Source organism: Trachurus trachurus (genome assembly GCF_905171665.1).
Source record: "Trachurus trachurus genome assembly, chromosome: 15".
Lineage (NCBI taxonomy): Eukaryota > Metazoa > Chordata > Actinopteri > Carangiformes > Carangidae > Trachurus > Trachurus trachurus.
The window spans coordinates 24,958,306-24,982,572 of record NC_139906.1 but is presented as its reverse complement, the minus strand read 5'-3'; the positions used below and the strand labels follow the sequence as shown (position 1 = coordinate 24,982,572).

Genomic DNA, 24,267 nt, shown 5'->3' with positions numbered 1-24,267 from the left:
ATAAAAATTATACATGGGACATTCTGACAACTTTTTAACATAGCTCATCATTTTCTACACATTTTTTCCATTCTAGAAACACTGTTTAGAAGTATATTTTCAGGGGATACATTTTACCCCCCTCTTCCTACTAGACTAAATACAGAACATCTTGAAAAAATGGCCGCCATTTTGAATTTTTGCGTGGCCAACATCTTTTTCCCAGAAAGTGACCCTTAGAGAGTATCTGTACCAAATTTCATGCTTTTATACCAAAATGAACAATTGTCTCACTAATCTGCTGCACTAATTCCGACATCCTGTAGTGTAGCCGTTCCATATTGAACTTTCAGAAAATACAACAGTATTTGCGATCTTTCAACGATTACCAGGTGAAAGGGACAAATTTAGCCTTCTAGCTCCATAGGACCCCATTCATTCTGCACTCGTCCGCGATCACTCCTAGTGGAATTCTGGTGGAACTGCAACCAAGTTCGATACAATAGCTATTTCCTCTGCCTATTTTACCAATCCATTGAGAGACCACTGAGGACATAGCAATGCAAGTGGATATGGGGTTCAAAATACTGGCATCGGTCAGAGGAGTCAGTGTGGAGGATGTGTATAAACTTGTAGATGCACATATGACTGACAGCACAGAGCACAACAAAGGGTTTTCAAAGCTGTTGGCAGAGATGTACAGCTTGGAAACACCAGCGGGGCAGATCTTTTGTGGCACCCACACTACAGTGGGCTTCAGCAGTGCCATGAATAAGGTGATGCGGTTGGTGGAGGCTGATATGAAGATGGAGCAAGTGCTACAGAGTTTCATGGTGGATCTGGATGTAGACAGCAAGAATGCCAGTGTGGCTGGACAGGCACTGGACATGTGCCTCAAGTTGGTGGCTCCTGAGTATGCCCACAAAAACCCTGGAACCGCTACAGGGAATTCCTCCTGTTCCTTGAGCAAAGGCAGGTATCAGTGTGCTATTTTTCTACAAAGACAGCAGGTTTGGGTGTCTCTCCAGGGCAGCAGCAGTCCTAATATACCACTTTGGCCATCTGACAGAGTTCCTGAGCCAGAACCCTCACATAAACAACCGCCTGGCCTGCCTCATCAGAGAAGTGATGGAGCTTCCCTACCTCAAGGTGGTCCTTGTGGTGTTTGCCTGCCTGGGTGTGCACTTGGTGGAGCCCTTCTATGCCATAACCATAGAGAAAGATGCTACCCATACTCAGCTCAGGGAGTTCTACAAGGGACTGCATACAGGCTTGGGCCAGCCTATCAGCGACAACTACACTACGTTCACAACACCTGAGTATCCTGTAGTGTCTGACAAGCTTTTCAGTGGTGTAAAGAAGACCTACACAGAGGAGGTCCTGAACTCAGTGTCAGACGTGGCTGCCGAACACTTGAATGAAGTGAAGAAGCTGACAGAAATCATGCAGCCCCACCTGCAGACTGTCCTGGCCAGGCAGCGGAGGGACTATGGGATTGACGAGGAGACCTTCCAAATGGACTATCTTGTCAGTGAACAGGCTAGTAACATTGATGACACCCCTGTGCACAACACTGGGGTGGAGAGACAATGTGGCAAGGTGGACTACAGACTGAAGAAGCTAGGCACACTGAACGCAGTCAGTAGGTCTATCATATTACAGAGGAGCCAGGAGCTTAGGGATGGACAGATTCCGTCCTTCAGAGGTTTCAAGGCAGCAGCCCAAGCAAAAAGAGAGGTTGAACTCAACTGGAGTAAACTTATGAAGGTGAAATTCGAGAGTGGGGCAGACCAGAAACAGGAGATGGCTCAAAGAAAGGAGAGGAAGAGACTTGACATGCTGGACACTAGGGGTGTACCCGAACCCGAATACGGTATTCTTATGTTAGGTTCTTTTAAGTTATTAAAAGAACAATATACCACACAACAACTCTCCGACATTGTGTTTTTTTGTATTAGTGCCTATGGAACACACCGAGGACTCCTTTGTTTTCACCGGTGAGGGGACGTGGCCTTTTAAGTGACGCAGGGTTGCGGTCTTCTATAGTCGATGACCGGAGGAGGGAGGGGTGGGGGGTCGGTTCTCCTGTTGTCGGTAACGCGATGGCGTGTAGCATAAACAGCTCATGCAAAGCCTGACTTCTTCTAGCATCATCTTCAGCATCATATTTCAGCACTGAGACAGCGGACAGCGCGCTCGGTCAGTCTCTCACGGGTGCCATCATGCTCTGTCATATTTCAGCACTGTGGACCTGAAATTCCTAGTACCGACATACAGTATAAAGCAAGACACAGTCACACAGCCCTACAGGCTTTTATTGCTTTTATTTTGAAAACGGGACATATACCATCCCTGTCAACATCACTGTTTCACAGGTTGCCTAGGCAACTCTACATTTGATTTGATCGAAGTCGGGACGTTTGCAAACAGTGCTGCTAGTAGTGACAGTCAGTCCCTCCAGGATTTCACGGGCTTTTTTTGTGATTGTTGCAGCCTAAAATGCCTGAATTTGCGGCAAAAAATTGCGGTGCATGTTGCGATGTTTTAAGCGCTTTTGTTGCGATTAAATTGCAGGAGACAGCGAAAGTTGCAAAAAAAAGTTGCAGTTTTGTTCTGAATAATTAAAAATCAAAGGAAAATTTAAAATTTTGAAATGTCACAAATTAATGTGATGTCATGTTATACCAGCAATTTTCCACTTGTTAAGAAAGGCACAGGAAAATGATATAGAGTTGAAAGTTGTTTTAATTTTAATTAAAATGTCTGTTTAAAAATCGTGGTAAAAGAACAGTTTTATTAAAACAGTCCAGTCTTTGAATAAAAAGGGGAGGGTGGCTACTCAAGTCCAGGGCCAGGGCCTTAGGATGGGGGAAGGGGCACCTGGCCGCCGGCTGCTCCGCTCCGGCCCTGCAGTGGCGCACTCCCTGGATTCCCCCTCGGCGAGTGCTGCGGGGTTGACACAGCCTCGGGTGGTCAACCAGGACAACTCACACACTCAACACGTTCAACTCAGCTTGTGTTCCTTTACTTATCACTTTGTGCACATTGTATCAAGTTTCTTGCTGTCAGCCCAGCCACGCTGTTCCTCCGTGGACTCACTTTCAACCACCGCTCCGTCCAGACTCGCACTCTCTGCTGTGTAACTCGCGGAAAGCACCGACAATTGGTCCAATTTGCGGAAAAGTTGCGGTGATTGTACAAAATTGCAAGATCGCAAAAAATTTGCGGGGATTGGCTGAATTTGCGTTAATTGTTGCGATCGCAACATCGCGAATTCCTAGAGGGACTGGACAGTAGGCTATTGCTAAAATGGGGAAATACAAGTCGGGATGGCAAAAGATGAAGGAGAAACAAAGGAGGATGAACTTAGTGGCCTCATGTGCTCCACTCACTAACTATTTCTCAACTCAGGCAGCCCTCGACATCTGCCCAGCTGTATACTCGCCCTTCTACTAGCGATGTAAGTGGGACCATGTTGCTCATGCCAACGTTAGTGTTACGACGATGACAGTGGTAGTGGTGAGGAGGAAAACACGTTCGACATGGGTGAAGAACATGATGAAAATGATTAGGGTAGGGAAGAAGACACTGACACAGCAGTTCACTCTTCACCAATAAATCCATGGCACTGTCCATAGTTACGAGGCAGAAAGAGAACTAGCTCAACACTACACAACTGAGAGTGTTGATTTGCTAGGGGTAGGTAAAATATCAGGATACGTCAATCAAAGACAATGTAGGGCCCATCATGCCACAGGATGCCCGGCAGCGGTCAACGCGAGACCTTGGCAACAGTCACGCGAGGTTGGTTCATTTTGAACACATGGCGGCGGCAGGTCTGACGGTTCGGTTGGTTCATTTTGAACACATGGCGGCGGCAGGTCTGACGGTTCGGTTGACGGTTGATGCTCTCTCTCTGCATACCATCGCCCATTCGGCAATGGAGACAAGTGAACCTCCCGTTGGTGTTAAGTAAAATTACGTGTTTGAAGGAGTTGGCTTACATCGGATTTTCGGTAATGTACATTGCTAAAAGTGATAGTTAGCTTAATGCTAAAGGCAGGCTTGGGGAGTAACGGACTACATGTAACGGCGTTACGTAATCAGGATACAAAAAAAGGGTAGTCCGTTACAAGTACAGAAAAAAAACCCGTAATCAGATTACCGGTACATTTGATAAAAACGGAGATTACTTGGCTGATTACTTCACATTTTAAAAATCAACCACAGGCTATAGAGCGGCCGTAGAAGCCACTCGCCGCCTCGTTGTAGTTTCAGAGGTGAGGCACACAGACAGAGCTGCTCTGCCTCTTCTGCCCGTACGGTGCGTGTGGCTGAGGCTACGCTGCCTCATTGCGTAACTCTACTAAGTGTGAGCGGCACGTAAATTCACGTTGCTTTCGTGAATTGTAAACACAGACGGCCCCATCGGTTTTAGCGTCCAGCAGTTTAGCGGCTAATTCAACCGCAGTGATGGATAACTGTACCGGAGAGGCGAAACAACTTAATGAGCTTCATTTGAGGAATAAACGGCAGCTTTTACCTGACGGAGACCGACGCCTGAGCTACGGTAGCTAACAGTTAGCAGGTTACAGACTTTCTCTCTCTCTCCCTGTCTTTCTTACACACACATGCGCGCGCGCACACACACAGCCCAGGTTGTCTGTCACATCTGTTGTAAACCTTGTAATACTAGCTTGTTGAGTACAGTTAACATTATTGTTGCTTCGGTTTGAGTGTGTATTAACTCGTGGTTTGTGCCGCGGCTGTCACTAATGTTGATAAAGTGATGATTTACAATCGAGAGTTTATCCATTGTGTTTTATTTCGAAATTTAGCGGATGCTCGGTGCGTTTCATTTCCTGTTTCCTCTGCGTGGATTGATGCATGATGGCTGCGTGACTGAATTTGCATGTTTGGTATTAAAGTAATCCAAAAGTAACTAAATGTAATCTGTTACATTACTTTAATTTTGTGGTACTTAGAGTAAGTTACTAATTACATTTTCTAACAGGTAACTTGTAATTGTACTGGAATACATTTTAAAGTAATCCTCCCAACCCTGGCTAAAGGGTAACGTTACACATTAAAAAAAAGTGAGAAATGTGGTTCTGTCAGGACCACTTTTGTCAAAATAATCTTTATTTACTTGCACAAGTTTTATTTGGCGGTATGATACTGTTCTCGGACCCCCTGTTCTTCCACGTGCTTGCGTGGAAAGCCTGAGGCAGGAAGAGCAATTCCTGCCCTTCATGAGCCATCATGAACGGCATAAGCAGGGAGCGCAGCAGCAAAGAAAACCCAGACAGAGCAGAGCAACTAACAAGATACAATGATAGGATTCATAACAGATAACAGGAGGAGCTGGGGTGGAGGTGGGTTGCAAAAAAGCCAGCAGAGGAAGCAGCAGCAAGGGAGGTGACGTCAGGCTAGAGCAGTTTAAATAGCGCGCTCTGAATGCAATTCCCCTATAGGAAGCAGCCACGGGGAGTCAGCTGAGCCATCAGCTGATCTGCACCGGTGATGACACGCTGTGCTGATTTAGAGCGTCACGTCATGGCCTGCCAGAACTAACGCTACGCTTGATTTGTTCTCAGTTTTTTTTTTTTTTACAGATAGCCTGTAAAATTAAAAAAAAAAAAAAAAAAAAAGATAACATGTGTGTCTATTGGTCATATTGTTTGGCTTAGAAATAATAGTTTTTTTTTAACTGAACTTTTGTTCTCTAGCTACTCGTTATGAGGCAACCCATAAGGAAAATGAACCTGCAGAGCTGACCAAGGGGGTATCAGTCCGCCCTCAAAAATATCAGGATGATTCAGATGACTCAGATCCAGATGAGACTCAGATTCTGACTCAGCCATTGCAAGTCAAGGTGACTATTTGTTTTAACTATTTTGAGGTTTTTTGAAGAGGAGGAGAGCAGAGGGGAGCGCACACCTGTATTGACCATTTTAATCTCTCACAACTAATAGAGCAACCCACAAGAGTCACTAGTCACTCCAGAACTAGAATAGATCTCTTGTTCTCTAACAAAGCAGAGAGGATTACTAAAACTTATAATTTTTTAACCGGAATGTCGGATCACAATATAATACTCTTTTCCAGAAAATTATCAAAAAAACGTCTAAACAGACCTCTCAGGCCCCAATCGTCAGCCAGTTTTATCCCAAAGAATCTTCAACAAAATTTTGTGACAGCCCTAGAGCGTCTTGAGTGGGATGACATTTTTTTGTGTGACAACATCGATTCTGGCTCAAATCAGTGAAGTGATGGAAGCTTTCACCAGAAGGGGGAACCATAGAAAAGGGCAGAGGGTAACCCTTCCATGGATAGACGACCACTGTAGAACCAGGATATAATTCTCCCTATTATATCCAAGGTGGCTGAGAAGTGGATAGTCAGTCTTATCACCAAACATCTGGATACAGGTCACACCCCTCTGCATCATAATATGCAGTTTGGTTTTCGAGCTCTGCACTCCACGGAAACAGCTACCATGCTCACTGAAAAAGTGAGGCACTTATTAGACAGCAGTCCCTGTGCCATGGCAGTGTTTCCTGACCTAAAAAGGGCTTTCGTGTAACAATGTTCATTTCCAGATGTGCTGATGACGCCGTTGTCCTCACTCACAGTAAAAACTATAGTGAGGTGTCTAAAGCCCTATTCGCACGGGATTAGTATTACCTGGGGACCTCTGGTGAAATTACCCCCCCACGTCTGTGTTTCTTGCGGTGCATTCGCACGGGATAAGTGAAGTCTGTATTTTTACTCGAATTTACTGACATTAAGGCTCTGATATGACGTCAAAGCTGTGCACGTCGTAACATCCGCTGCTGTCACATCCATGTGCGAAGCAAATGTAAATAAAATGTCAAAGCAGCAACGTGACTTCGCAACAGTGCAGTTGTCACAATAACGGGCCGTCATGGCATTTGTATTAAGCCTGTTGAAAGCCGCCGTCATCCGTCTCAATATCCTCCTAAATTTCGCTCTTTTTATGGATCTGAGCTGTTTATTCAAATGAGTCTCCAGCACCGATACGAGCCCGTGTTTGCAACTAAAACGCCTTCGAAAATGCTGCTCATAATTTCCACCGCAGCCTCCATATTTCAACCCGTACAGTATGCTTTCAACCGGGGAAGAACAAAAAATGCCCCTCAATTACTGAGATGCAGATTCGCACGGGATTAGTTTTACCACGGGACGTCGGTCTTTGGTGAAATATAGTAGGTAATTTGCGGGGGAATTTTTACTTTACAAATTACTGACATGGCGCACTCGCACAGGATTAAGATCACAGACGTCCTCCGCAATTATTACAAATTACCTGAGGTCCCCAGGTAATACTAATCCCGTGCGAATAGGGCTTAAGACACTAACATCTGTCATGTCCAATGTTCAAGAATGGCTCACTGCCTCATGTCTGTACTTAAATACGCAAAAACCAGCTTTTTCTAAAAGACCTGTTGCTATGCAAAATTCTTCTTTTTTTTTTATTTATTGTGAAATTATACAGTACAGTGGACAAAAACAAAATGTGACAAAGATAACAAGAAGAAATTGTGAAACAAACAACAATATTTGTGTTAGTATGTGTGGGTGTGGGTGTGAGTGTGTGTGTGTGTGCGCACATGTGATATCTATGCAGGTTGGTAAATAATAATAGTAATACTTCAATTAGGTAAAAGGGAAATAAAATAGATAAGTAGTTAATAATAGACATGAGGGAGTGGGGGGGGGGGATAAAAAAAATAAATAAAAAAAGTGACGTAACAATAGTAATATTAATAACAACAACAATACTATATTAATGATAATGATGAAGAGTAATGATAACAATATGGAGAGAGGATGGAGGAGGGAGGATCTAAAAAGCAAATCTTATATGAAATGTATTTATTTATTTACTGTACTTCTAGTTTCTGGGATGCCCCGGGGCCCTGCCAGGCCTTATCAGCCTGGCAGGGCTGATAAGGGGTGCGGTGCATTAAAATCATAGTGTATGTGATGCATTAAAAACAAAGTGGGGGGGAGTTGTCCTGTAGTGTGGTTTGATTTGTTTTATGTTTCATATTTCATGTTTCCCCCCCTTTCTAAGGGTGTAGTGCATTAAAAAAAAAGGTGTGTGCCACATGGAAATTGTACAGGGCAGAAAATTGGGGGAGATGGGGGAGGTCAGGAGCTTTTGCTATGCAAAATTCTAATGTTTTTTTGAACGGGGAGGAACTTAGTTTGGTGACAGAGTTTGAGTACCTCGGTGTCACCTTAGATCCTACCCTATCCTACAAAAAGCATGTGAAAAAAGTAATCAAAACAGTTAATTTCAATCTGAGCAATTTCAGGCAAATAAGATCCTCATTAACTGAAGAAGCAGCAAAAATATTTTTGCACTCTATGATACTCTCACATATTGAGTACTCCTTCACAATCTGTTTTTTAACAGGAAAAACCATACTCAAACCCATTGAATCTCTCTATAAAAAACCCTGATGAAATGAAATGAACAAACTATGCAAGTCTGGTCGCTTTTCCATTGTTTTGCTACCCCTCTGTCTGGCCATTTGCATTTGTTTACAACCAAGCCGGCGAAAAATCAATACGGAGCAGTGGATAACGTTACATAACATATAGCCTACAGTACGATGTTACAATGTGTATATTTGTGTAGTCTTAACTGTCATAAACAAAAGATTACGGGTTACGGAGCACGTTTGTGTTGCTGTGCCGCAGAGACGAGAGCTGGGACACCGGGGCGGCGACTGTCTAACTACACTTGCAAGGTTGGTTTTCAGCCGTGAGACGCCAGGTGAAGGCAGAGAGCCTCCGTTCTCACTCGTAACAAGTAGTTAACTATCACAATTACTCTGGAGCTTTTTAATGAAGGTAAAAATGTAGCCACGGGAGAAATCCTGCTTAGTTTCATTTTATTTTGTTAAGCGCCGTCACTATGACGACCGGCTACTCTAAAGGCGGTACTATCCTGTAATGGAAACGCTCTCTAGAATATTACCCGACACCACTTTTTTACATGCAAAAATGCCACTGAATAGCATACATGGTTTTGTTAGTCATACAAGTTAAAAAATGTTAAACAAATGGTTAAAACTATCAGCTTAATAGTGAAAAAGAAAATATGTAGTATTTGCAATTGATAATATGCTTAAAAATCACAAGTTATGAAAATCCATGGTGTCTTCTCACACCTGTTGCCCCCTTTTCCCTAACAAATTATTTGGAACTCACTCTCCCATGTTTATGGCTGCATTTGGGTCTTGTGTTTTTCCCCGAAACCATGACAGCTTACCAACTACGTTAAATCATAGGCCTACCTCATTCACCATTTCCTTTCACTGCAATGCCACTTATTCAAACTATTATTCACACAAATTAAGTCATCTTGAGGGATGATTAGTTTACGGGTCAATGGCATGATGTCAAGTGTAACAGGTACTTTTTCATAAAAATCTGAATACAGGATTACATTTACATTAAAAGTCTAGCAAAATTTATTTCAATTAAATTTTTCCAAAAGAAAGTACCTGTGTATTTTATTAGTACACTTAAATCCGCTGTAGGTGGCTGATATACACGATGTTGACGCGTGCATGGGTGCATTAAACCAGTCCAAACCAAAGGTTCAATGTTATTCAAGGTTGATTTATCTTGTTCTTACCATCGATAAATAGTGCTGCTGACTGCTGATCCGCGGGCGGCCCAAATAAAAACTGTGTTTTTCCTGCACTTTGAAGGGCTGGAAAAAATTATATTATAGCGAACAATGGAACTGTGTATTTTTTTTTTTTTTAGGTAAAACCTCTTTTAGGCAACGAAAATAGGCCATTTCTTTGGGTCCATTCACAACAATGTATGTTGTAAATCTCTGGGCAGGGCTATGGGCTGGCGTTGCTAACGGGAGGAGTGCAGAGAGTCTTCTACTGCAATTAAAGTACTTAGGTGCTATTTGTAGATCATACAACCCCACTTTAAAAAAAAAATGCTACTATCCCTTTAAGGTTGTACCATATTAGTTCTACCCAATCTACCAATCTTTCTGTATTTGTAATGAAACTACAATCACGTGTCCAAATTGTTCCTCCACAACTCTTACATATTGTAATCAAACTGTCTGTTCAGACACCATATGCAGAGGCTGTGCTGCAGTTCCCACCAGATTACAAAGTCAGTTTGAGTGAATTATACACTTAGATGAGAACACACAACCCAGAATCCATGGAGTGCAAAAGTGGGAAGGGTTAGAAAATCAGACCAACTGTTTTCATTCAAATTCCAGACACAGCCGGTCGCACTCAAGTATCACATCTAGGGGAAAAAATACAAGGACTTCCGTATCCAAACAGTGTGCAACATTGACCCCTACTGTAAGAATAATACACTGTCAAGTCAATGTTTTTTTTAGCACAATAAACACCGTTTACTCACACTGACTCACAATCAAATCAGTTGCATGGAAATTAATATTTGCATTCCTCCACAGACCTTTTAAACTTGTAATGATAAGCTATGTGAAAGAGAAACGTCATCATGTGGAATACTTTTAATTTAATAAATTGTTTCAGAAAATGGCCAGCCAAAAAAAATGGTTTGGGATGACTGAACTCTGGCTTTTTCAAGTAGGCTACTAGTGCTTTCTTTAATTATTACTTTTGGACATGATGTCAAATTTGATATCAATTTTAACAATTTGAAAGTGCCAAATCCCACAATGTGTGTGGGATATTTCAACCTTTTGTAAATAATTACTATGGTGCAAATATGGAGTCAAAATATTGTAGTACTGTCAGTGTTTCACCAGTTTGACACTATCAGCGATGGAGAAATACTGCCCCCTCCTGACAATAGAGGTGAATTACAACTGAAGATTTAGCACAGGAAAAGCACTATGGCTGACTCAAACATGTCATGTCACCACAATGAGCTGTAATTTTTGCGTTATAGGCTAATTCGACCACAATAGTGTCCGATTTTTTTTTTGTATTTGGAATAGAAAAGCATACAAAGTTTGGCGGTGCTATACAGCGAGAGTGCTATCAAAATACTGCTCCAGGTGAGGCTCGAACTCACAACCTCGGCATTGCTCTACAGTGTACTGTTGTATAAGTACCGCGCGCTAACCGATTGCGCCACTGGAGCTCAGCGGTGTTGAGCTGCAGTTGGGTTTATAACCCAAGTGAAAAAATGTTATGTTGTTGGATGTATTCAAGTTTTTATTGCTGCTGCACGACTACTCCCGTTTCTACCTGACATCTAAATATTAAAATACCGAAGAGGTGTCATTAGAAATGTTAAGATGACAAGTATTTTCTATTATTATTATTATTCTGTTATTTCTCAGACCGTTGTCAAGTTAACACACCGTTGCTAGGGACGCCGCTCTGAGAGGAGCACAGAGAAGATGTTAAAAAGAAACTATGCAGGATAATCACCTTATGTTTCATTTTTACCTTCAATAAACAGCTTCGGGCTAATTGTGACGTTAGATACGTGACTTTGAACCTGTTACAGGGAGAGTGGAGGCTCCTTCCACACTGTGGCTGAAAACCAAACATGATCAGAGCCTCTGGTCACAGCTCTTGTCTCGGTGGCGCCGCGAGTCCGCGACACAAACGTGCCCCGTAATCACTTGTTTATAAGACCACACAAACGTACACACATCGTAAAATATAAGGCAATCCATCGATCCACTGATTGATTATCAAAGGCTTTGTTAAAAACAATTGCACACGAACGGTGTTGGCATAACACCGGGAGGAGGGCTGGCAACACAGTGGAGAAGTGACCAGACTTGCAGATGCGCTAAAAGATACAATTTATAAATAGATAAAAGTTGTATTTTGATCAAAATTATGTCTCAAATTAATTATTTAATTACACTCTTATACCGTGTAACAAGCGGGATAATGTAGCTGCACTCTGATTTGCCAATCGCTGGGTCGCTCTGATCATAGATGCACAGAGGAGAAAGCAGGATATAATTACCTTGTGTTTTGGCTGTGAATCTGATTTCTCTGATATAAATGATCATACACTTAACCTGAATAGAATAATTACCACCCCGACATAGTATGAATACTTTTTACAACATCATTTTTAAATTCAATTATCAACTGCATGATGTAGCATCTGAATTGTTACTTAATAAATACTACCCTGTCTGGTGTGGTCCTTGTGTTCACACCTATTAAGCTTCATCTTTCTGAAATAAATCTAGACCGACAATTTATGCCTCATGCAACATATCACTCACTTTACCCACAATACCTCACATCATCTCATCTTCGCTTCCATTGCACATTACATTGAAGTAATGTGTCATCATGTTACTGTAGCTGAAGTTAGCATGTGTAGCTAATGTAAAACTGTAAATGGTTTTACAGAGCAAGGAGACTTCAGCTTCTGTCTCTGTAAAGCTGCAACACATAAACTGTCACAGACAAAGACTGATGAGCAACAGCTCCTTGCTTTCACCCCCATCAATGACAAACAGCTGCTGGAGGTACAACCTGCCGACCACACTGTTTCAGTGTATTCAGCTATACTCAGCTACTAGCTTTTATTTTACATTACTGTCATAATTCTTGCAGGTTACCAAAATTATGTTGAGCTGAAAATACAGCTTCCATAATACAAACTGTCTTCGCAAAAAATGTCATCTACTCATGCATGTGCAACCAGCAAATTTGCTGTTTTTTTGTTTTGTTTGTTTTTTGGGTGGGTGGGGAAGACTCTGGAATCTGTCATTACAGGTGGCAGGCCAGGTGTGTGATGATCATGAATGAATGTGAAATTTTGATTAGCAAGTCAATTTGTGGTGTGTGTGTGCCCCTAAATTTCTTAGTTAGGGACCACTGTGCTCCAAGTGAAAAATAAGTTAGTCTGGAGCCCTGCCTTTACATCCTCCACAGCTTTTAAAACGTCTCCCAGTGCTTTAAATTGCTGAAATTGGTGCAGTTTAAATGTGAAATGAAGGTAGCAAGATTTGCTTTGCCGGTTTTTAATGTGGTATGAATCTGAACAGCAACATAAACATAAGAGCTTGTGCTTTCCTAATGTTTCTCTAATCTAATTTAATAACACTGAAAAAAATAATTCACCACAATGTCCCATTTAATTGATAATGAGGTTATGGTAAGTCTGTAAAAGAAATACTACAATTTAATCAGAGTAAGTTTCTTTATTTATAGCTTTTCAATGATAATAATGCTGCGTTCAAGACAACTCGGAAGTCCATGTTCTAAATTCATTGTCAACTGGAATATGAAAACAGTTGCTACAGAATCTTCACCATAAGAAAGTGTGTGAGGTCGAATGTGAACAGAGACAATAATAAACAAACAGTTGGTCTGTTCTCTCCTCAGAGAAGGTGAACAGGAGATGGTTTACTGGTTTCATCACCATCATCACAGCTCCATACACGATGTCCTTCTTCTGTTGGCATCGGTCACTCAGTTCTCAGTGTGGCTCTTTAGAATACACAGTAAAACACAAACACTTAAGTTAAAACATGGTGGAGATGTGCATGACTGTCCGCTTCTATTAAGGACTGTTGTAAATTTACACTAGTAAATGACAATTCCCATCATCTATTGTAATCATAACAAGTTGATGGATGGATCAAACTGAGGGGTAGACCGACTGTCTGCTAACATGAAGCTGTGTTCATTGTTAAACCGTAGGCTATTTATACCTGCCCCGTCAATCACTGGGACCAACTGCTAGCATAGCTAACACTAGGCTACCAGCTAGCTAGCAAAGGTAATCGTTTATTCAGATTTACTCCAATATTGTTTTGGTTGTGACAGTCTGACGTTCTCCGGTCAAAACACCCGAGAGAACACACAACTAGCTGTAACGGTATTAAAAAGAAGTAGTAACGTTACTCAGAAAATAGTCTAAACATTTAGGCTACTTACCGAAACGTCTTCCAGTCTGTTAGCACCGTCAAACGACTCATACAAACGGCGAATCCAATTAAATAACAGTTAAAACTATCACTGTGCTGCTATCCCTCCTCCAAAAATACCGACCAAATCAAGAACTAAACTGACTCTACACTCCGGCGTTTAATCCTCCAATGTCTGGTTCAGCCAGAGACGGTGAACTTTCTTCTGCCTCTGCTTCTCCTGCTCCTTCTCCTTCTTCTTATTTGTGTTTTATGGCAGCTTCCTACCTATTTCAAGGAGCATTACCGCCACCTACTGGGCAGGAGCTTAGGACGAGAGAGTGGGCAGTTACAGTCTACCAGGGGTGCCCAAACTTTTTTCGGTGGAGGCGACATAAACTTTTCTTTCTGTTATGGGGGGCCGGGGTCAGTCTATAACAGGAAATGATATGGGCCAAAGTGACCACCAGTATTACTGTGTAATATATTGTTGCTCCACCTGTTGGTTTGCAAAAGGGCAATATAAAGTCTTCACATGTTTTTTTTTTTGTGTGTTTTTTTTAAGTAGGCCTATACACAAATACTCCTTTTATTTTGTAGAAATTAAAAACACAAGCTGATGCCAGTTAACAAGGAGGTATTGTGATTTTGTAACAGGTAGGCTACAGGTGAGTTAACAACAGGTATTTTGGCTTTATTGTTTGTTTCTTGAGGCCACACAGTGAAATAATATTAATAGCCTACAGAATAATGGTAAGAATGGTAGTCTTATCTTGGTGAGCTCATTTTGTATAGATAAAGGTGAGTAAACAAGTAGGCTATGTCGTCTACACAAGGCTACAGTGAAATAACATTAAAACAGAACAATTGTAATAAACATGTGCTGTATATAATGTGATCTGATTTTGTATTTATTTACATGACTCTTAGATGAGGGTTTTGTGCTGTGATGGTGAGGATCCTGGCTCCAGGGTGGGAGTGGTCAACCACAATCTCCCCCCTCACTTCAGTGTGGTCCTGGAACCATGCAGGCCCTTCAAGAATGGCAGATACAAAAAAAAAAAAGAAACACACACAAGCAGCCCATCAGCAGATGACATGCTGCAGTCTCATTTTGTCTGTGACAGCACTGTTCAAGAAACATGTTGCTTATAAGAGCATTACTATACTGACATTTTTTCAAATTAATACCTATTAAAATCAGCAGGCTTACCTTGTGAGCTGTGGGCTTGCTTCTGACTGTGTGAGGGGGTGAAAATTAGCTACTACTGTAAATAATTCACAACTAAGGTCAATTTTAATTAGAATGCCTACCTTAATCATTAAAGTCCCAGTATGTAACTTATTTGGCTTTTTATTAGCAAAAATCAAATATTGCTTTCATGAATATGTATTTCACTGAAGTCGAATCACACCTGCATACAAATGAAAGTTTTCTCGTACCTTAGAATGAGTTGTTACAAGTCATTACAAATACGTAAGTGGGTGACGCACCGAACCAAGGCTGCCATGTTGCATCGCCATTTTTTACGTTCAGTGGCAGTGTGACCGTAGGTAACCATAGAAACTCACCTGAGCTGTTGGCTCGGGGAGAAAGTTTTCCAGGTAGTGCCTGTTAAAACTGTCACCACTGTGTAGTGTGAGGAAGGACGGAGGCACTGACACCGTTGGCAAACCAACCAACGAGATGAGAGAAAGACAGTAAAACGTGGGTCAGGAAAACAATACGACATCACCATGACAACATATTGCCACGCCTCTATTGTTTTGCCGCGTGCTGGCGGACCACTTGTTTACATAGACGCTTGTTTATCCTGTTACATGCAGCATCTGTTGTCTGTCTGACGTCTGAATTTGACGTCTGAATTTCACGTGAATGCAACATCAAGAATACGTTCCAATATGCAACCACACCACTAGATGGGGGTAATTCCTACATATTATACCTTTAAATGTGGATATTTTATAATAGGAAAATGCAATTTTAAAAAACAGGCCATGTTTGGAGGGATTCTTTGGGATAGTTAAGTGGGCCATTCCAATTGCTTAGGCGGGCCGGAAGTGGCCCGGGGGCCGTAGTTTGGGGACCCCTGGTATAAACAGTTGTTTTTTGCATGTGTTTGTTTTATAGATAAATTAATGTTGCCTAAGCTTTTCATGAACATTTACAATGCTACAGAGATAATTTTAACCCATTTCTAGAAAACCTGAGGCCAGCCCACCCTGCCATCACTGATGATGAGGACGAAGATGATGATGTCACTTTGTCCCACTTGACCATAACCAGGACATTCCAGGCTCAAGTGATATGGTCCCCTCTGCCAAGAGGACATGTCTGCAGCGTGCAGTGGAGGTCCTACAGGACAGTAACGATGAAAACAGTGAGGATGATGATAATGAGCCGCCAGCACCACAAGCCAAGAGGCCCATCAAACCCAGTAAGTCAGCACCCAGGCCAACCACCTGGCACAAAGTTGACCTGAACAACCCACCCCTGCCTGAATACAAACATTGTTTGTGATGGTAGCATACAAAGGGAGGACCGCTGGCACTCAAAGGCAATATATTAAAAACAAGCCTGACAAGTAGGGTTTTAAGTTGTTTGCCAGGGCCTCAGAAGGCGGATTTGTACATGACATGGTGCTAGGCTACCCTGGAGGCCCACAATGTCCCCTTGTCACCTGAACAAAAGGCCTTCGGAGCCACCAGCCAGATTGTCTCTGCCCTGGCCAGCACCATGTCCTCCCCCACCACCACAGCCATCTTTCCTGACAATTTTTTTTACCAGCTTGGAGCTAGTGCAGTGTCTCAGAAACCAGGATTGCAGGTACACAGAGACAGCCAGGGACTATCGAATCCAAAACCCTCCACTCAGATCCATCAAGGAGATGGAGGAAAAGGCTGTCCCTCGTGTGATTACATCTCCAGTGAAGATGGGATACTGTTTGTCGGATGGAAGGACAACAAAACAGTCACTCTGCTATCGATGGACATGGGGGTGGAGCCGATGTCATCAGGTTTCGGGTACAGCAGTGAGACCAAGACAAAGGGGCCTGTGAGCTGTCCAGCTGTCATCAGGAGAGCCAACATGGTGGGCATTGTCAAAAGTGACATGCTTGTACACCTCAACCACACCCCCATGAAGTCAAATAGGTGGTACATGCATTTATTTGCTTATGTGACTAATGTTGTTCTGGCCTTGTCCTGAGTGGGTTTCGAACCTTGGTCTCCTGCATGGCAGGCGACGATGCTAACCATTTCGCCAAGAGATTGACAACCGCTTGGCATACTGGTTAGCACGTCTTTTATGGGTGAGTGAGTTTAACTTCAGTACCGCTAACCGCCACACCCTGTCACTTCTCCTTACTGGTACCTTGTGACTGTGACTATACCCGCGGACCTCCATTACATTTACGCCTAGTTTATGCTTCCGCGTTGTGTCAACGGCTTACCTACGGCGTAGACCCAACGAAGTTCTGCGTCGAGGAACTGTTGTGGTAATTTTTAAGAAAAATGACATAAAAGGTTGAAAACAACAAGACCAATGAAAAGAAAGTTATGCCACATTTAAAGATCAAGTCAACAATAACCATATTACATTTTATGTTATTTTGTGTTGGTTTGAATAGTTAGAATATAATTATTTTTCATGTTCTTATGTTGTTTCATTCCACCGTGGCTTTATCATTGCTAATTGCCATTATCTGCCTACAAACATCGCAACATGCTCTTTAAAACCACTTAATGGATGAGAGTGTATATTTCAACAGGGTTTGGAGTACAAGGCAAAGTGGAGAGTCAGGAGACAAGAGTGAACTATGTATGACCCCTTGTAACACCTGTTGTTTTGCTGAAAGTTGTTATGCTCGTGCAAATCCATTATAAGGCCACCAGAAAAGGGCTGTACAGGGGCTGAGAAAAGAGATTTCAGAGTCGTATGAAAGTCTATGGGCAGCCTCTTGGAATACAGTGGCAGAATGGCATGATAAGAGAATTGGATACAAGGCTGAAATCGAGGCTGCAGCAAGGATGAGGCCACGGGATGGGAAAGTACTTGGAAAGTATAGGCTCACCAGCATATAAACCACACACGGATGATATGAAATCAGTCGCTCTGTTGCTCTCTTTGCAGTGCACAAAGTTCTGGGCCCGTATTCCTAAAGATTCTTAGTGCAAAGAGTTGCTCCTAGTGGCCAAATTCTAAGAAAATTCTTAGAATCATGATGTTTTCTTAGAATTTCCCCTAAAAGTTAAGAGTAGATCCTAGTAAAGATAAAAGCCTATTCCTAAAGAATCCTAGCTCTTAAGAGAGCTCCTAAGGTGGGATCTGTTAAGAGTAGGGAGGAGGACTTTTAAGTGGCTTAGGAGTTCCCTAAGAAGAGGACAACATGGTGGACAGAAGAGGCAGGAGAGATATTCTCCAAACTGGATGACAGTGAATTAATGAAACTACAGATTGTTCCTGTTCTTCTGTCCAGTTGGATTTCCTTGTTCTTTTCTTCTCCACTGCTGTTCACTGGTTTGTGGTAGAGTTCAAAGCCAACCAACACTGCTTCTTATAGGCCGGTCAGCAATCACAGACACTGATGAAAGCTGAGCCATTTTACCCTCGTTAATACCAAATTGAGTTGGAAAGTTGAAAGTGCAAAAATTACCAGTATGGTAATTAATATAAGCAAATAAATCTAAGTTTCACTATGTGGATACTGTTCAAGTTTTCACACATTTTGTAGGATAATTTTAAAGTATAGCTTAGCCTACTATTCATTTAACAGATATTTTCTGTTATGTGAAATAATTTTTACAATTACACAGTCTTCATAAGATTGGATTTCATGGTTAAATTTATCGATTTGAGGGTCCATCCTTTGCCCATTATCACCAAAAGTATATTTTTTATCTAGCTATTTTTTTAAAGTATATTTTTTGGGCATTTTGGCCTTTAATTGACAGAACAGTTGAGAGAGAGACAGGAGGCCACCTGCAGTGAGGACTATAGCCTCAACACATGGGGCGGGTGCTCTTTATCTGACTTTTGGGATCAACCAATCACAGCGTTTGAAATGATGACTCATACCTAGCAACGGGGGTCAACCACACCTCCTCACTAAGATAGGAGTTTCTGTCCACTCCTTGCTCAGAGTTCTCTGAGAGTGTTCTGGAATCACTCCTAAGCTAAGACTCCTTGCTAGGAATTTTTAGGTTAAGTTAGGAGCTCTCTGAGAGGATTCTTAGAATCTTTAGGAATACGGGCCCAGAACTTTATTTTTCTTATCTTTTGCCTATGTATGCGACTCGGGTTGTTTTTCTTTTGCTTTGTTCTGAAGTGAATTAAAGACAACTCTACTTGAAGATCCATCTTTTCCAGCGTCGTGTTTTGAGTTTTTGAGTTTATTTTACTTAAATGGAGAAGGAAAAGTAAAGGACCAAATAGGACGATATATACATTCGGGAGCGTGCCTATGTTCCCACAGCCCTATGTTCCCACAGCCCTATGTTCCCACGGCCCTATGTTCCCACAGTTCTAAGGTTTTCCTCAAAATTAGGGCTATGTTCCCACTGGACTCTCTCTACCTATCTGGACTCTATCTATCTGGCCTATCTAGCCTCTACCGGGTCTTTTTACTAAACTTAACCAACTCTTTTCTTCATTGCCTAAACCCAACCAATGGTGGGACCAAAGGGCTGTGGGAACATAGGGCCTAATTTTCAGTGACAACAAAAGTTAGAAATGTGGGAACATAGGGCTGTGGGAACATAGGGCTGTGGGAACATAGGAATGACCCCATACATTCTATATATGTTATTTTTCTTCTACATTAGAACGCGTTGCTTTGAAACTGAAAAACACACCTTTTTATTGCAAATGTTGAAGCACAGGCAACGAAGAAGACGTTGGCGGAGGTGGTCTGTCCGACCACTCACTGAACAGGTTAATTTACCACACTGACGTTCTGAGTGGACCAAACACAGTCCTTGCGGTTCGCGACGCGACGCATAGCCTAGTCAGGATATTTTGGAGGTGCGCGTAGGGGTCTGCATCCATTCCATAAGTTAAGTTGTAGAAAACACTTAGGGCCAGATCTACTAAAGGTTTGCGTGTATTAAAACGTGTGCAAACGTGATTGCACGCGCAAACACATGTGGAACCTGATCTACTAACCGGGCGCAAACCAGGAAGAGATTGCGGTGGCTGTTTTTGCGTCTTTATTTACCACGTCTGAAAACCATGTACTAACTGATACAACTTTGTGAAAACGTATGCATTTATTGATTTGATGCCTACTAGAGCCCCATGATCTTACATCTCTGCATTTCCTCCATAGACTGTAAAAAAAGATTTCCTCACATCTGGGTAATTCTGTAACAGTTTTTCAGCAGCCGTGTTAAAAGTCTTTTACGCGTCGTTACGCACGGCGCATGTCTGTTCTGCAGTACGCTCCTCTCCTCTCCTCTCCAGTACCTGGCTGCTCAGCTCCGTCTGAGAGACGTCACCGCTGCCTTAGCGCCCGCTATCTGGGATCTTAGTAGATCCGGCCCTTAATTTTGAAGTATGTGAGGATGTGGAAGTGGTATTTTCATAGTTTCTCTCAAGTAATCATAGGCTTTAGGGCCGTGCAAATGCAGCGTCAGTGCAAATGCAGCGTCAATGCAAATTCCTTCTGGGCAGGAGTGAAGGCATGACTGTGCTTAAAAAGTTCAATTGGAAGATCTGGAAATGGGGGGGGGGGGGGGGGGGGATACAGCTGTGAGAATGTGAAATTAGTCATATTACCACAAAATTGCATGTTACATTTGTATTTGTAAAAGGTCAACCAACCAGAGTCTACATCCAGCTTTTGCTCCAGCTGTCAGCATCTTGTTGTTTTTTAATTCTTCAATCAGGGAGCTCACTGTCTGCCTCTGCCTTCTTTCCCTGTCCATCACATTCCTCAATTCCCGCCGTAACTGTCCCATCATCTTTTGTGACTCCAACCACTTTTCCTTGAGCATAACTGGATCCAGAGCATACTGGTGAAAAACCTGAAAAACATTTAGACACATATTCAGTAACTCATGTCTGTTACATCCACCAAGCAAATATATTTCACATACTGAGATTGACTGACAGGGGGGGTAACTGAGGAAAAACTCCCAAGAAAGCCCTTTAAACAGGGAAAAAATTAGAGAAACAGAAATCCCTCACCCAGGATGGGCAGACAGGACAAAGATGTTGTATAACGCCACAGACAATTAAACAGTTTACTACACAGAGTATCACTGATGATGTTAAAAAATAATTTGTGACAAACCTTTAAAAGATGATAGGGGAATTTAAAAACGGAAGGGATCACTCCCTCCCGTATGCAGATGGTCTGCCCAGTCCTGTCGAAGTCTTCAGCTAAAGGACTGTTCTATGTGTTGGCGCAAACCCCTGTCTTGAGGGCTTGAGTCCATGCATTACGCCTTTTAGTATCATTTTAGAATCTACAAACAAAACAAGTCCATCGAAAGTTGTTAGATGTCTTCAGCATAAGATTTCTTCAACAGGCAAAACTAACTAACGTTAGGCTAAGCTAACCTTCACTTTGTGGGAAAACAACCGTAGTCCTATGTGGTTGTTGACCAAACTGAAATTACATATCTGTCTAGGACAAAATTTCATAAGATTAAATATCAATAAACTGTTTCTCACCTGTGAAACTTAATTCCCTGCCGTCTTGTAGTTTCATTTCGTTGGCTGGAACAACCAAAGGCTGCACAAAAGTCGGGCATCTTCCATAACTCGGACTCAGTCAGACAATAGCTCGGACAGCCGTTGGGCAACTTTCCACCGTACCAAGATGGCGGCATCTAGTCAGTATGGCTATGCTAGTGCTATGTTAGCTGTTGATGTTTGCTTGCTAAGTTGTGATGGCTAACTTAGCTTAACGATTGTTAAGAAAATACCTGAATGTGCGTCTTTAAATTTGTGTTGGACGTCTTGGACGTTGATAGGAGCTTCCTTTTGGGGTTGCACAGTAGACACTGGAATGTGTAACTGTTCTGTGTGGACTCAATAAGAGTCATGAACTTGTATTGTATGGCCAGGGTGACGACATCTCTGCCTCTTCCCCCTCCGCTGCCATTGTCTCCAGCTGCGCACTCTCCATCCCGACTGCATCAATTCGCGGGCATCTTTTTATGTAGGGCGGGCATCAGCAGGAAGATAGATGTACGTGACGTGAGAGATGCGTTTAAGGTTTAGAAATGCCTGGGAAATTGTAGCTTCTGTGGCGTTATTAGGCTTCACTACTGATGTAGAAAACAGCGACGTTACGACCACGCTACTGAGAAATGTATTTAACTACTTGTAACGCTGCTACTGCCCAACACTGGGTGGGAGATGGTTTGAAAGAAACAAAAGTGGTATCCTTCTCTTTCAAAGTTATTGAAACTTAGCTCACTGCTGCACACAAGCACAACGTTCAAATGTTGTTGTGTTTGGGGAACAGAAAGGCATCCCTGCTGCAGTCAACACAAGATGGAACTCGACACTGAGGCAAATGAAGGCAGTTCTCCAGTGTGATCATCTAAAGCTCTGTGCTGTTCTAGAAAAGGCTGGGCGTAAGGAGTTGTCATTTACACCACGGGAGTGGAATCTGTTGAAGGAGTTGGAGGACATCTTGAAACTGTTTGGAGATGCAACAGATTTACAGTAACACAGGGGGAGAAGGTCGTCACAATCAGTGCTGTCGTTCCATCCATCTTGTCCCTCAGTCACCACCTTGAGAAGCTGAAGCCTCAAGTCCGTTTCCTGAGCGGCCTGGTCAGAAGTCTCCAGGCATCCCTGAATAAAAGATTTCTTGGGATCTTCATCAACGTGAAAATGGCGAGGACACAAGATGGGATCACTGCCCCCTTTTCAGACCCAGTCTACCTCAAAACAGCTGCCTTGGATCAAGCCTTTTCTCTGCTGTCAAGGCACAGGTGGCACAACGAGTTATAAGGTAAATATTATTGACTTTAATGTAACTTTTCCCCTCATAATCTGATCTAATTGACTGCAACAATAATTACGTTTTTCAGTCTAATACTGTATCACCAACACCAATGGTAATGAGGGCTCTTTTGTTTCTGCTGTTGTTGTTGCATGTTTTGCCAGAATTGATCCTGCAAGGTGCAGCTGCAGAGACTGAGCAACCTGTGCCTCTTGTTGATGGACTATATAGAAGAAGAAGGGCTGTTTGCTGCATACCGTGAGCATCACATTTCATCTAATATCATTTAGTCATGTTTCATCCAATTTATATCAAATTTCACTTCATAATATGTTCTCATTTTGTCTCTATTAATTTTGGGTGTATTTAATTCAAACTTGCTCTGGCACGTTATACATTATATGCACACAATGTCTGCCCTGTGTGAAGAGTCCAACCTTTGACAGTTCAGTAACTTTACGGTCACTGACTCCCATTCAGCTGCACTGTCCCCTTTACCGTCCTACAGATGTGTTTGCTAGAACCACTGACTGGACTCTGACCGAGAGGTCCATCCAACCCAGCAGTGGCATCATGTCAAGATTGACATCGGTTTACACTAACACTGGTTACACTGTACATGTATGAAACTGTGCCTTCAGTGCCGTGCCCGTGCCCATATGGTATGAGAACATATACATGATGAAAGTAGGCTAAGTATGTTACGTAATATGTAACTATTAATGTGTGCACCAAATTTCATCCAGTGTGAGACTCATGCAGTCCGCCAGGTTGTCCTGTATCCACCTTTTTCCGAACATCAAAAACGTAAGCCGGTTTTGCTCTTGTGGTGGAATTTTATGTTTACGTTTCCATGATTTCGGTAGTCGCGGAAATGCAAAACCAGCTTTTGGTTTTGACCATAAATGACGTTCGGAAACTTGTGGATAGATTGTCCATCATCAAATTCTTACTTACCCCGAGCCTTAAAGCCATTCTGCTAAAATGATTTATTTGTGATGTATTATGCCTCTGCCTCTCTTCAAGCACCCCAACCACCCCCACCTACACACACACTCATCCTCAAAATTTTAAATTAGGTGCCAATTAGCTCAGAGCGATAGACAACGACCTTTGGTTTGAGAAATTGTGGGTTTGATCCTCAACTGGAGCAAAGTGAACATTATAATGTCAACTGTCTTGTCTTCCTATTGTTGCTCAGAACTGCCTAAATTTGCCCCAAAAAATGTCTGAGTGACACTCTCTGAGGCGGTGTTCTGTAATAACAGGTAGTTTCCTTTCAATATAAATATGAATTTACTGGGAAAACAGTGAAAATAAGAAAAATGAGTGGGGTTTTCCTTTGAAAATTTACAATGCCGGTGATTGCTCGACTGTATTTTTTGTGGCGCATATCCATGGATGTATCTCATGGATCTAAGAAGA

General features: G+C 42.3%; 1 protein-coding gene across 1 annotated transcript in view; it reads right to left on the bottom strand.

Moving 5' to 3' along the window:
- haao (3-hydroxyanthranilate 3,4-dioxygenase) overlaps positions 1-24,267 on the bottom strand; it is a 57,531-nt gene that overhangs the window by 25,079 nt on the left and 8,185 nt on the right. The gene's annotated exons all lie outside the window — the stretch shown is intronic.